The following is a 12,919-nucleotide window of genomic DNA, read 5'->3' as shown; positions in this document are numbered from 1 at the left end:
TTACAGAAGTTAGAATTGCATATTGGTCTCTCAGCCTCCTCTGACTCCCATACTGTATTTCCCTCATTGATGTTTTTCCATTAAATCTTTTACCAACCCTGTTTTATGCCTGTTCTTTGGGGACCTGAATTGACATGCTCTTTCAGTCTTAATTCCCTCATTTATGAAATGTGAGTGATTTATACCCTTATCATAAATTGCTATGAGGATTCAATGAGATAATAGTATGTCAAAGTGCTTAGCACATTTTATTGACTTAAAGCTCAATAAATATTTCTATTGTTGTTTTTATTGTTTGAAAAGCAATTAGAGGGAGAATAGATAGAAGTTGTGATTGCTTGCATGTTTTTAATGAAGCACAAGGAAGAGCTTGTCCCAGAGTTTCTATCACTCAGCTCTCAAGAAACTGAGTTGAAGTTGCTATCTTCCACAGACAAGAAATGTGGGAAAGGAAATGTTGCATGAAAAAGGGAGGGATATGGATTGTATTTGGATGTGTTACTCCTGAAGCTCCTTTAGCTCATATTGAGTAAATGCTCTGCCGGCCATTTGATACAAGCACGTGGATCTCAGAGAAGGATTTGGGGTAATGTAGGTTCTACCAGGGTATGATTGATAGTAAACACACGGGAGCGAATGGCATTGCAGGTGTACAGAGGAAATTCCAGCAAGAAGAGAGAATGCAGTTTATTGCAAAGTTAGAATTAAGTCCTAAAACCAAGATGCAGGTCAGTAACAATAACATGCAAAACTAGGGGAACAGCCTTGATTTATATTTTTTTTGTGTGTTAAAGTACAGTAGAATTGATAAAAGCTAAGGAGTCTGGGAAATACTATAATTCAAATTTATACCTCACTTTGTAAACATGGTAAGTAGAGAGTTGAAATAAGCAGAAAAGCCAAACAAAGAAGATATAGATTACTATCCACTTGGATTGATTAGGGTTGAGAAGAATTAAGGAATTTTAGAGAATTGATACTTTTCAAGCTATTACTTGGAAATATGTAGTCAGACTAAAGTATATAAACATTTTAAACATTTATAAAATTAAAATTAACATAAAGCAAAATGGAAATCAACAATATTATTAAGTTATGCGAAATGAGACAAAGGATTCACATCAAATTATGCTACAAAATGTTAAAAGTTCAATAAAGAAATTGGCAAAGGAAAGAGATAATTCATAAAAAGAGAAATGCAATTATAAACAAGCATATGGAAGATTTCTACTTCATTAGGTATGAAACATATGGAAGAGTGTTCAGCCTCTTTCTTTATCCAGGTATAAAAATCAAACCCAAATTGTATACAGGCTTAATTTTTATATCTACAAAAGTACCAAAATGAAAAAACTTTACCATCATTATATATTCCATTTTTTATTTCTCACTCTTCTCAATCATTAAATGTGTTTACTATTTTAGTAAAAATGTATTAAATGTATACAGTATAATAGATACTACTCTAGGTACTGAGGATTAAGATACATGAAGTCTCCCTTAGCATCATATACTGGAGTGTCCCCTCTTTCTTCCCTTGTTAGCATTGCCTTAAGAATTTGCTCATTCATTGTTTCTTTCTTTTTTTTTCGACAGGCAGAGTGGACAGTGAGAGAGAGAGAGAGAGAGAGAGAGAGAGAGACAGAGAGAAAGGTCTTCCTTTTGCCGTTGGTTCACCCTCCAATGGCCGGCGCGGCTGGCGCATCGTGCTGATCCGAAGCCAGGAGTCAGGTGCTTCTCCTGGTCTCCTATGGGGTGCAGGTCCCAAGCACTTGGGCCATCCTCCACTGCACTCCAGGGCCATAGCAGCGAGCTGGCCTGGAAGAGGGGCAACTGGGACTAGAACCCGGTGTGCCGGCGCGGCAAGGCGGCGGATTAGCCTATTGAGCTGCGGCGCCGGCCCTCATTCATTGTTTCTTACTTATAGTAGTGAGATGCTGAATCCTTGTTCTCATCAGTTCTTTGCATTTCAACAAAGGTAGTTTAAAAAGTAAGATATTTTTGAACTTCATAGTACATATCAATGAGTACATAAGATAGGAAGTTTGGATTTGTGATTTTAATTTGAGATCTATTATTGCAAATAAAGTGGAGCATTTTTTTCATAATTAAGAGATATTTGGGCTTTTTTGTGAAATGCCTGTTCAACTGTTTTAATGACATCCCCTAACAATTCAGTTATCTTTTTCATAATGATTTGCAGATCTTTATATTTCATGCCTACTAATCCTTTAATACTTGTGTGCAAACACACACACATTTTTCTACTTATCAGAAATTCTTAAATTAATGTAATTAAATATAGCATTTATGATTTGTGCTTTCTGATCTTTCAATGAATATTATCATACATTCATAAAGATACTTTTATATATTATTTTCTCAACATTGTATGATTTTGTTTGTCATGTTTATTTTTAATACTTCAGGAGTTAATCCTTACATATGTCATAAGGAAAAGATTCAATTTCATTATTTCCATGTTAATAAGCAGTTGTCCTAGCATCATTTATTAAGTAGTCTATCTTTCTTCTACTGCTTTGTAACACTGCCTCTGTGATAAATCAGTGTCTTTGTGGGGGAGGGGTGTCTGTTGGAAGGCTCTTTATTGTATACCATTGGTCTGTTTCTCTGGCTCTGCTGAAGTACCACACTGCCGTAATATCTACAGCTTTATAATCAAGTATTGGTTTGTCCACAGGGAAAATCCTTTAATCTTGTTTCGTTCCCTAAGAAAGTCTTGTGTAATTTGGGCTTCTTGCTTTCTCATAAGAATTTTAGAATCAGCTTGCTAAATTCCGTGAGAAAAAAATCCTGTTGGGATTATAATTGGAATTGTACTGTCTCTATAGATCAATTTTAGGAAATTAATATCTTTATGATTTTACATATTTGTATCCAAGAATATGGTTTATTATTCCACTTGTTTTTCTTGTCTTTAATAGCTTTTATTAAAGTTTGTAATTCCATGTATAAATATCTTGCATATTTTTTTTTAGATTTATCCTAGATACCTTATATTTTTATTACTAGAATAGATGGTTGTGTTTTAAAGCTACATTTTCAAACTGTTGCTGGTACTCAGAAATGCAATTTAGTTTTGCATATTAATTTTATGTTCAATAATATAATCAAAATCTTTTAGCACTTCCAAAAATTTGTCTGTAGATTCATTCTAGTATTTCTACAGTGTCAGTAACATCATTTGCAAACACTAGAAATTTGGTTTATTAATTTCTTTTCCTTATAACTTACATTTACTTTAAAATCCTGCAGTACAGGATTTCTACTATAACACTGCATAGAATTAGTGATCATAAAGGGCTGGTGCTGTGGCACAGTGAGTTAAAACCTGGCCTGCAACATCAGCATCTCATATGGGCTCCAGTTTGAGTCCTGGCTGCTCCACTTCCAATCCAGCTTCCTATTAATGGACTCGGAAAGCAGTGAAAATTGGACCAAGTGTTTTGGTCCCTACATCCATGTGGGAGACCTGGAAGAAGCTCCTGGCTTCCGATTGGCCCAGTTCCAGCAGTTGCGGCCATCTGGGGAGTGAAACAGCGGATGGAAGACCTGTCTCTCCCTCTCTGTAACTCTGCCTCTCAAATAAATAAATAAATAAATAAATAAATAAATCTTTGAAAAAAAGACTTAGTGATAGTAAATCTTGTTTCTAATCTTCTAGTATTTAGAATTTTATCCACATTTCAACGCTATGTATGTTGTTTGTGATAGGCTTTCAATAACTGCTCTTGATTAGGCTAAACAGTTACTACAAGAAGCAAGAATCAATTCATTCATAAGGCCAAAAACATATTGTAAAGAAAATGAATTTAAGGAAGATGAAAGAAAAATAGTGTATAACAATACATTGCTAAGTAGTTCTTTTTGGGGAAAGAAAATGAAAAAAGAGAAAAAACCCAAGGAGCTCAAAGTCAGTTATTAAAGTTAAAAGAGGAAAAGGAGATATCTCAGAACCGAAAAAGAGTATGAAGTGGAACATTGTCAACATGATGGAATGGACATCACGCTGTGTCTGAGGACACCAAACCTGTAACCTGTGAACCAGCACTAATTCCAGCGGCATGAAAGAAGATGTGCTGTCTGGAGGCTGTGTGTGGAGGCAAATCTCAACTCAAATCTCTCCCTCCCCAATCCAAGGTTAGCTGAAAGAGCAAAAAGGAGACACACTTCTTTACAGTATGTTGGACAAGCTGTGTCTGACTGCAGGCAGAACAATGGAGGTGCCGCGCAATTAAGCAGGTAAAAGTGCTGAAGAGAGATTCAAAGAGAACAGATTCATCTAAAATACAAGCTTTACTTCACATGGACCATAAGCAAGAAAAGGAAAAGAAATGGGCATTCTTGCACTGTGCCATTGACTTGGTTTAAAGACAAGACAGATCAATGCATCAGGGCAACCGATACTCTGATGTGAGGAGACAGCACCAAGACTAGGTAGGGCAATTGCTTTCAGAATTGTTGGGTCTTTCTTCTTTTCTTTGCTTTGTAGGCTGACCACACTTGGCCTCTGGCTTGAGGAGGACCTCACTGGCAAGCAGAGTGGCTGGGGAAGGTGCAGCTCAGGGACCAGCAGTGTATTTTGAGTGCCAAAAAAGAACTCAGATACCGCCTCTGCTCATGCAGATCCTGGAGGAACAGGAGAGAAAGAAAAAGAAGGAAAAGGAAAGTACATTGGCAGAAAAGCCAGCACTGTGCATAGCGTGGGCAGAAGATAGCGGAGGGGAAGGATAGGCTTAGGGAGTGATGAACTGATGTGGACCAGGCCACAGGCCGCTCTGCAAGCTGCAGTCTAAAAACACAGTTTCCGTGCTGTGTTCTGGGTGATTGCTAAGCATTGCAACTGTTGGACAGCTAGCTCCTCCTGTGAGGAGAACCCCTTGTGATATGATGCTTCAGGCTCTCCAGCAGTTCAGGGTTTGGGCATTGAAGCCAGGATTCTTTCTTTCTTTCTTTTTTTTTTTTTGACAGGCAGGCAGAGTGGACAGTGAGAGAGAGAGACAGAGAGAAAGGTCTTCCTTTGCTGTTGGTTCACCCTCCAATGGCCGCCGCGGTTGGCACGCTGTGGCCGGCGCACTGCGGCTGGCGCACCGTGCTGATTCGATGGCAGGAGCCAGGTGCTTCTCCTGGTCTCCCATGGGGTGCAGGGCCCGAGCACTTGGTGAAGCCAGGATTTCTAAGTGTGGACCCCAGCTCCTCTACTGAATCTCTATTTCACTTTAAGCAAGTTGCTTAGTCCCTTTGTGCCTCAGTTCCAGTCCCTGTAAAATGAGGATAGTAATGGTTCCTATCTCATAAGCTGTGAGGTGTAAGTGAATTAGTATACATAAGGCACTTAGATGAGCACCTAACATATTCTGTAAGTGCCTAATAAATGCTGGACCTTCTTACCACTAGCTGAAAAAAAAAAAAGATTAGTAATCCTTTTTTAAGCACTATTGTATTTAGTTTACTAAAATTTAAATTTTTTTGTGTGTAAGCATGTTCATTATGAAATTTTCTATTTTATCTTCTGTTTCCCTAAGGTTTTAGTGTCAAGTCTATAAAGTGAGTTGAGTTCTCCTTTTCTTTGTGTCTCTCGAATAGTTTATGCAATTTTGGAACATATGTTTTTGTATGTTTGGTAGGCAGCACTTGAATGTCTACCTGAACTTCCTATTTTCTCTTTTTGAAAATTTATTTATTTGAAAAGTAAAGTGACAGAGAAAGAGAGCTAGAGATGGGTCCAGAGAGAGTGGAGGAGAGGGGAGAGAGAATGAAAGAGAAAGACCTATGTTCCATCTGCTGCTTCACTATATGAATGCCTATAACAGCAGGACTGGCCCAGTCTATAGCCAAAAGCCCAGAGCTCCATCAGGGCCTCCCACATAGGTGACAGGAACCCAATTACTTGGGCTGTCATCTGCTGTCTCCTAGGTGCATTAGCAGGAGCTAGATTGGAAACAGAGATGGAACTTGAACTAGGCAGTCAAAAAGGGGTGTAAATGTCCCAAGCAGAAGTGTAAGCATAACATAATAAAACCTGTCCCCTATTTTCCTATTTTCTTGATAGAAGAATTCTAGTTGATTTGATTTTTGGGTCATAAGATTATTGTGCTATTCTAGTTCTTCATGAATCAAAGTTGGCAAGTTGTTTTTAAGGAATTCTCCCATTTTGTTTATTTTAAAAAATATTTATTTATTTTAAAGGAGAATTACAGAGAGAGAGAGAGAGAGAGAGAGAGAGAGAGAGAGAGAGAGAGAGAAGAAAGAAAGAAAGGGAGAGAGATATCTTCCATGCACTGATTCACTCCCAAAGGCTGCAACATCCAGGTCTGGGCCAGGCTGATGTCAGGTGCCAGGAGCTTCATCTGGATCTCCCACATGGGTGCAGGGGCCCAAGTTTTTGGGCCATCTTCCATTGCTTTACCAGGCACATTAGCAAGGAGCAGGATCAGAAGTGGAGCAGCCAGACTTGAACCAACACCCACATAGGGTGCCAGCACTGAAGGCACAGTCTTAACCTTCTATGCCACAGTGCTGGCCCTCTGTTTTAAAATATAAATTTAAATTTTTAAATTTTTATTGATATAAAAAGAACATATTTGTGTATTTAATAGATACAGTTAAAACATGATAACCATACTTACCCCTCTCTCCTTCTCTCTCCTTCAACCCCCACCTTCCTTCCATTTTTAAAAAAAAAAAATTTACAGACATAATTTCAGTCCCCTCTGTGATCACAGGCTTCATGAATTACTAACCATAAAATTGAACAAGTAGAAAGTAGGAAGACCATAGTTCCACAGGATTATAAACAAAGGCTAAAAACAACCATATCACAAGATGTCCGTTTTATTCCCATACAGTTTTTGATATTCTGTGTTAACAGGCAAATGCTAGAGAAAACATAAGATATTTGTCTTTTTTATTTTATTAAAATTTATTTATTTATTTGAAAGGCAGAGTAACAGAGAAACAGAAGCAGAGAGAGAAAGAGAGAGAGAGAGAGAGAAGTCTTCCATGCTCTGGTTTACTCCCCAAATGGCAGCAACAGCTGGAGCTGTGCCACTGCAAAGCCAGGAGCCAGGAGCTTCTTCTGCGTCTTCCATGTGGGTGTAGGGCCCCAAGGAATTGAGCCATCCTCTACTGCTATCCCAGGCCATGGCAGAGAGCTGGATTGGAAGTGGAGCAACTGGGACTCGAACCAGCACCAATATGGGATGCCGGCACTGCAGGCAGCAGCTTTACTTGCTACACCACAGCGCCAGTTCCATTATTTGTCGTTTTGATATGAGCTTATTCACTAAGCATAATGGTTTCCAGTTGTATCTATTTTATTATGAAATACAGGATTTCATTCTTTTTTTATGGCTGATTAATATTCCATAGTGTATATATATCACATTTTCTTTATTCAGGCATCAGTTGATGGACATCTGGGTTAATATCATTCCTTAGCTATTGTAGAATGAGCTTCAATGAATATGGGGTACAGAAAACTCTTTCATATGCTCTTTTCATTTTGTTTGGGTAAATTCTCAGAAGTGAGATGGCTGGGTCATATGGTAGGTCTATATTCAGATTTCTGATGTATCTCCATAATGTCTTCCACAGAGGCTGTACCATTTTACATTCCCATCAGCAGTGGATTAAGGTAACTTTTCTTCCACATCCTCACCAGCATTTGTTGTTTGTTGATTTTATATATGAGAGCCATTCTAAATGGGGTGAAGTGAAACTTCATTGTGGTTTTAATTTGCATTTCCCTGATAACTAGTGATTCTGAGCATTTCTTCAAGTTTTTTTTTTTTTGTATATTTGAATTCGTTTTTTGAAAAAAATGCCCATACAAGTATTTCGCCCATTTCTTAACTGGATTGTTTGTTTTGTTATTGTTGAGTTTCTTGAGCTCTTTATAGGTTCTGAGTATTAATCTTTTGTCAGTTTCATAGATTGCAAATATTTTCTCCCATTCTGTCTGTTGCCTCTTCACTTTGTTGAGTGCTTCTTTTGCAGTGCAGAAGCTTCTCAATTTGATGTAATCCTATTTGTAAATTTTGTCTTTGAATACCTGCGCCTCAGGGGTGTTTTTCAAGAACTATTTGTCTATGCTAATGTATTGCAGAGTTTCCCCAATGTTCTATAAAAATTTGATGGTATTGGGTTGTAGATATAGATGTTTGATTCATTTTGAGTACATTTTGTATAAGAAGTAAGGTATGGATCTTGCTTCATACTTCTGTACATGGAGACCTGGTTTTCCTAGCACCATTTATTGAAGAAACTGTCCTTGCTTTAAGGATTGATTTTAGCCTTGTGTCAAAGATAAGTTCGTTGTAGATGCATGGATTGATTTTTGGAGTTTCTATTCTGCTCCATTGGTATGTCCATTGTTTTTGTGCCATTACCAGGCTGTTTAGATTATAAGTGTCCTGTACTATTTCTTGAAATCTGATATTGTGATGCCTCTGGCTTTGTTTTTGTTGTATAAGATTGCTTGAGCTATTTGGGGTCTCTTCTGAGTTCATATGAAATTTAATGTTGTTTTTTCTAGATCTGAGAAGAATGTCAGTGATATTTGGTTGGGATTGCATTACATTGCTTTTTGTAGTATGGACATTTTGGTGATATTAATTCTTCCAATCCACAAACAAGGAAGATTTTTTTCATTTTTTGTGTCTTCTTCTATTTCTTTCTTTAGTGTTGTGTAATTTTCATTGTAGAGATCTTTGATATGTTGTATTGTCATCTTCATTCATTTCCCAAAATTTTTTTATTTCCTTTTTTATTTCTTCTGTGACCCACTGTTTATTCAAAAGTATATTGTTCAGTCTCCATGTATCTGAATATGTTCTAGAAATTATTGAGTTATTTATTTTCTAGCTACATTCCATTTTGGTCAGAAAAGATGCATAGGATGATTTCAGTTTTTTAAATTCCTTAGACTTGCTTTATGGCCTAATATATGTTCTATTGTATAAGTTTCATGCACTGAAGAAAAGAATGTGTATTTTGCAACTGTATAATGAAAGGTTCTGTAGATATCAGTTGTCTATTTGGTTCATAGGGTAGATTAGTTTTGTTGTTTCTTTGTTGATTTTCTGTCTAGTTGATTTGTCCATTGATGAATGTGGGGTGTTGATGCCCCACCTTAATGTTGTATTGGAGTATTTGTCTCCTTTTAGATCCATTAACATTTATTATAAGTAGCCAGACATCCTGCAATTGGGTGCATATAAATTTATTATGGTCACATCTTCCTGTAGAATTGAACTCTTAATCATTACATAGTTGCCTTCTTTATGTCTTTTAACAGTTTTTGTGTTAAGTCTATTAGGCTAGGTACACCTTTTGGTTTTGCTTTCCCCTAGCATGGAATAATTTTTTTCATCCTTTCACTTTCATCCTGCATGTATCTTGTTGGTGAGTTGTGATTCTTGTAGGCAGCAAATAGATGGATCTTTTTTTAAAATCCATTCAGCTAGTCTGTATCTTTTAACTGCAGAGTTGAGGCCATCTATATTCAGGGTTACTATTGATAAGTAATTATTTGTCCCTATCATTTTTCTGTAAATATTCCTATTGTTTGCTTTAGATTTCCTTTGTACTTTTACTGGAAAATTACTGCCTTCGTGTTCTTTCATAATGATAACTATCTGTCTGTGTTTCTGTGTGTAGCATATTCTTAAGCGTGGTGAGTGGTGACAAATTCTCTCAATTTCTGTTATGGAAGGTCTTTACTTCACCTACATTCATAAATGAGGACTTTGCAAGGTATAGTATTCTGGGTTGAGTGTCTTTATCTTTTAAGACTTGGACTATGTCTTGCAATTCTTTCTTAGCTTATAGATTTTCTGATGAGGAGTCAGCTGAGAGACTAATTGGAGATCCCTTAAAATAATCTGGGGTTCCTTTTGTGAACATTTTAGAATATTTTCTTTATGTTTTACTGTGGGAAGTTCAACTACAATTTGTTGTGATGAAGATCTTTTCTCATCATGTCTACAGGGAGTTCTGTGTACTTCCTGTACTTGGATTTCCCTTTTTTTTTCCAAATTGGAGAATTTTTCTGTAATTATTTCACTGAATATTACTTCTAATCCATTATCTCTTTTCATAGCATCAGGAACTTCTAAGACTTGTATTGGTATTATCTCATAAATCTTCAACACCAATTTTAATTTTTCTAATATCTTTTTCTGTTGTGTGTGTGTGTGTGTGTGACTGAGATATTTCCAAAGATTTGTCTTCTAGTCCACAAATTCTTCCTTCTGCCTCAGCAAGTATGTTGTTAAGGCTTTCCACTGCACTTTTTTTTTTTTTTTACAGGCAGAGTGGACAGTGAGAGAGAGAGAGACAGAGAGAAAGGTCTTCCTTTTTGCTGTTGGTTCACCCTCCAATGGCCGCTGCAGCCGGCGCATCGTGCTGATCCAAAGCCAGGAGCCAGGTGCTTCTCCTGGTCTCCCATGGGGTGCAGGGCCCAAGCACTTGGGCCACCCTCCACTGCCTTCCCGGGCCATAGCAGAGAGCTGGCCTGGAAGAGGGGCAACCGGGATAGCATCCGGCGCCCCAACCCGGACTAGAACCCAGTGTGCCGGCGCTGCAAGGAGGAGGATTAGCCTGTTAAGCCACGGCGCCGGCCTCCACTGCACTTTTTATTCGACATATTTAATTCTTCATTTCTAATATTTCAGTTTGATATCTCTTCAAAATGTCAGTCTCATAGGAGACATTTTCTTCTGTTTCTTGCATGCATTTCTTCATCTGGTGAATTCGCTTCATTGTAATCCTGTGATTAATCTTTTGAATTCATTTTGAGGCATTTCATTAACCTCTTCATTTTCACATTCTAATATTGAAGTGTTGTGTTCCTTTTTGGGGGAGGAGGTCATGTTGTCTTCCTTGTTCTTATTTCTTGAATTTCTGCATTTACTTTTTTGGCATTTTTAAATTACTTTTTGGTTTTATCCTCTGACAGCTTTCATCTTTGAACTATGCCTCTGTGGCTTAGTGGAGTCTCTGCTCTTTCAGTGACTACCCAGAGGTGTGTCTTGTTGTGGCCAGGGAGCTCTGGTCAGTGCTCCAGGGTTGGATGAGTATCTGGGGTGACACCCAAGTTGGACACAGTAAAATGTTCACTTGTTTGTTATCCAAGTGAAGATAGGAGAAAGGATGTTTAACTCTGCCAAATGTTTGGAGGACTATAATAGATACCTAACTATTAACACTAAATTTAGCAATGGAATGTCTTCAGTGACTTAACTAAAAGCAGATTTTTTTGGAGGGCTAGAAATGAATGCCAGATAGGACAATTGTAAGAAAATAAGGGAGGGTGAATATGAGTCTGTAAGAATGAAGAACTTGGTGTGAAGCTTTGCTAGAAACAATTGTTACTAATTGGGGCAATTCCTTTACTCTGGGTACATTTGGCAAAGTATGGAGACATTTTTGATGGTCACAATTGGGGTCAGGGTTTTGTGGTGGCCACTAAATAGTATAAGGATTTGAATGGTGCTAAACATCTTACAATGCATAGGGCAGCCTTCACTGATACATCCATACCCTTCTTCATCTCTCCTTACTAAAACTCAGCTGTAAAGCTATTGTCACCTATCACTAATACCCACTGTGTCTTTATGCTCTGACATCAACATCTCTTAGGACATCACCTTCATTTTTGGAAAATGTTAGCCCTTGGTTCACTGTTATTCTTTCCAACAATTCTGGTCTTAATTTTGCTGATTATATTTCCAAAAATCCTATTTTGGTTTTGTTTATAAATTACTAGTCATTTTTGAGAGATTTTTACATATTTATTTTGTCTTCAATTCCTTCTTTCTTTTTTTTTTTTTTTTTTGGACAGGCTGAGTTAGACAGTGAGAGAGAGAGAGAGAGACAAAGAGAAAGGTCTTCCTTTTTCCATTGGTTCACCCCTCAAATGGCCACCACAGTTGGTGCACTGTGGAAGCCAGTGCCAGGTTCTTCTTCCTGGTCTCCCATGCAGGTGCAGGGCTCAAGCACTTGGGTCATCCTCCACTGCCTTCCCGGGCCACAGCAGAGAGCTGGACTGGAAGAGGAGCAACCAGGACAGAATCCAGCACCCCTACTGGGACTAGAACCTGGGGTGCTGGTGCTGCAGGTGGAGGATTAGCCAAGTGAGCCGCAGCGCTGGCTCTTCTTTTTTCTATTAAACCTAATAATCACATTAATCTTTTATTATCTGACAACTTCTATATAGGATGTCTCTTTTATTATATCTACTATTTCTATTTTTTGCTTCTCTTGCTCATAGCATTATCTCTTTGTGCATTTTTGAGGTATTTTACCGTAAGAAATTATTATTTAAATTATTTGTTTAAATTAACATACTGTAAATATGGACTATTCAGACCTGTAAATTGGCGTTATTAGATGGCAATTTTTGGAACCAGTGGATGCTATGTATTCTGTCTGCAAAATTATGTGAAGGCTGACATCTATGAATTCCCAGAGAAAACTTTTTCTCTGCTACTCAGACCTTGAAAGTCAATCTTTCTTGCTAAACACATATCTCTCACTTGCTTTTTTCCTAGTTCTCTTTGCTAAATAAAATACTGGAGGCCATTGTTTTGGACTAAGCTCTTTGTACTTGGTCCCAACAGACCAGGCTAAAAATCAAAATGGAGTCACTCATGCTAAAGTTCCACATCACCAAGCTGACACTAAGCTGTTTATCTGACCTTCCCTGGACTCAGGATTAGAGAGATAAGAGCCAAATTTCCAGAACAGGCTGGTGTCACTTTTCATGACAATGACATTTCCTTTAATTTAATCCCTATACAAAATGTTAACCAATCAGTTATATTTCTATTGTGCTTTTCTCCCTGCTGCCATGGTACAAAGGGAAAAACTTTGAAATGACCAATCTGCTTTTTGT

The 12,919-nt window shown here is 37.7% G+C and overlaps 1 protein-coding gene across 1 annotated transcript in view; it reads right to left on the bottom strand.

The window, feature by feature from the left end:
- Positions 1-12,919, bottom strand: part of ALDOB (aldolase, fructose-bisphosphate B) — a 473,832-nt gene that overhangs the window by 412,914 nt on the left and 47,999 nt on the right. The window lies entirely within an intron of this gene.

This window comes from Lepus europaeus, chromosome 12 (assembly GCF_033115175.1).
Source record: "Lepus europaeus isolate LE1 chromosome 12, mLepTim1.pri, whole genome shotgun sequence".
Classification (NCBI taxonomy): domain Eukaryota; kingdom Metazoa; phylum Chordata; class Mammalia; order Lagomorpha; family Leporidae; genus Lepus; species Lepus europaeus.
The sequence above is the reverse complement of the archived record's forward strand: the minus strand, read 5'-3'. Positions and strand labels throughout refer to the sequence as shown.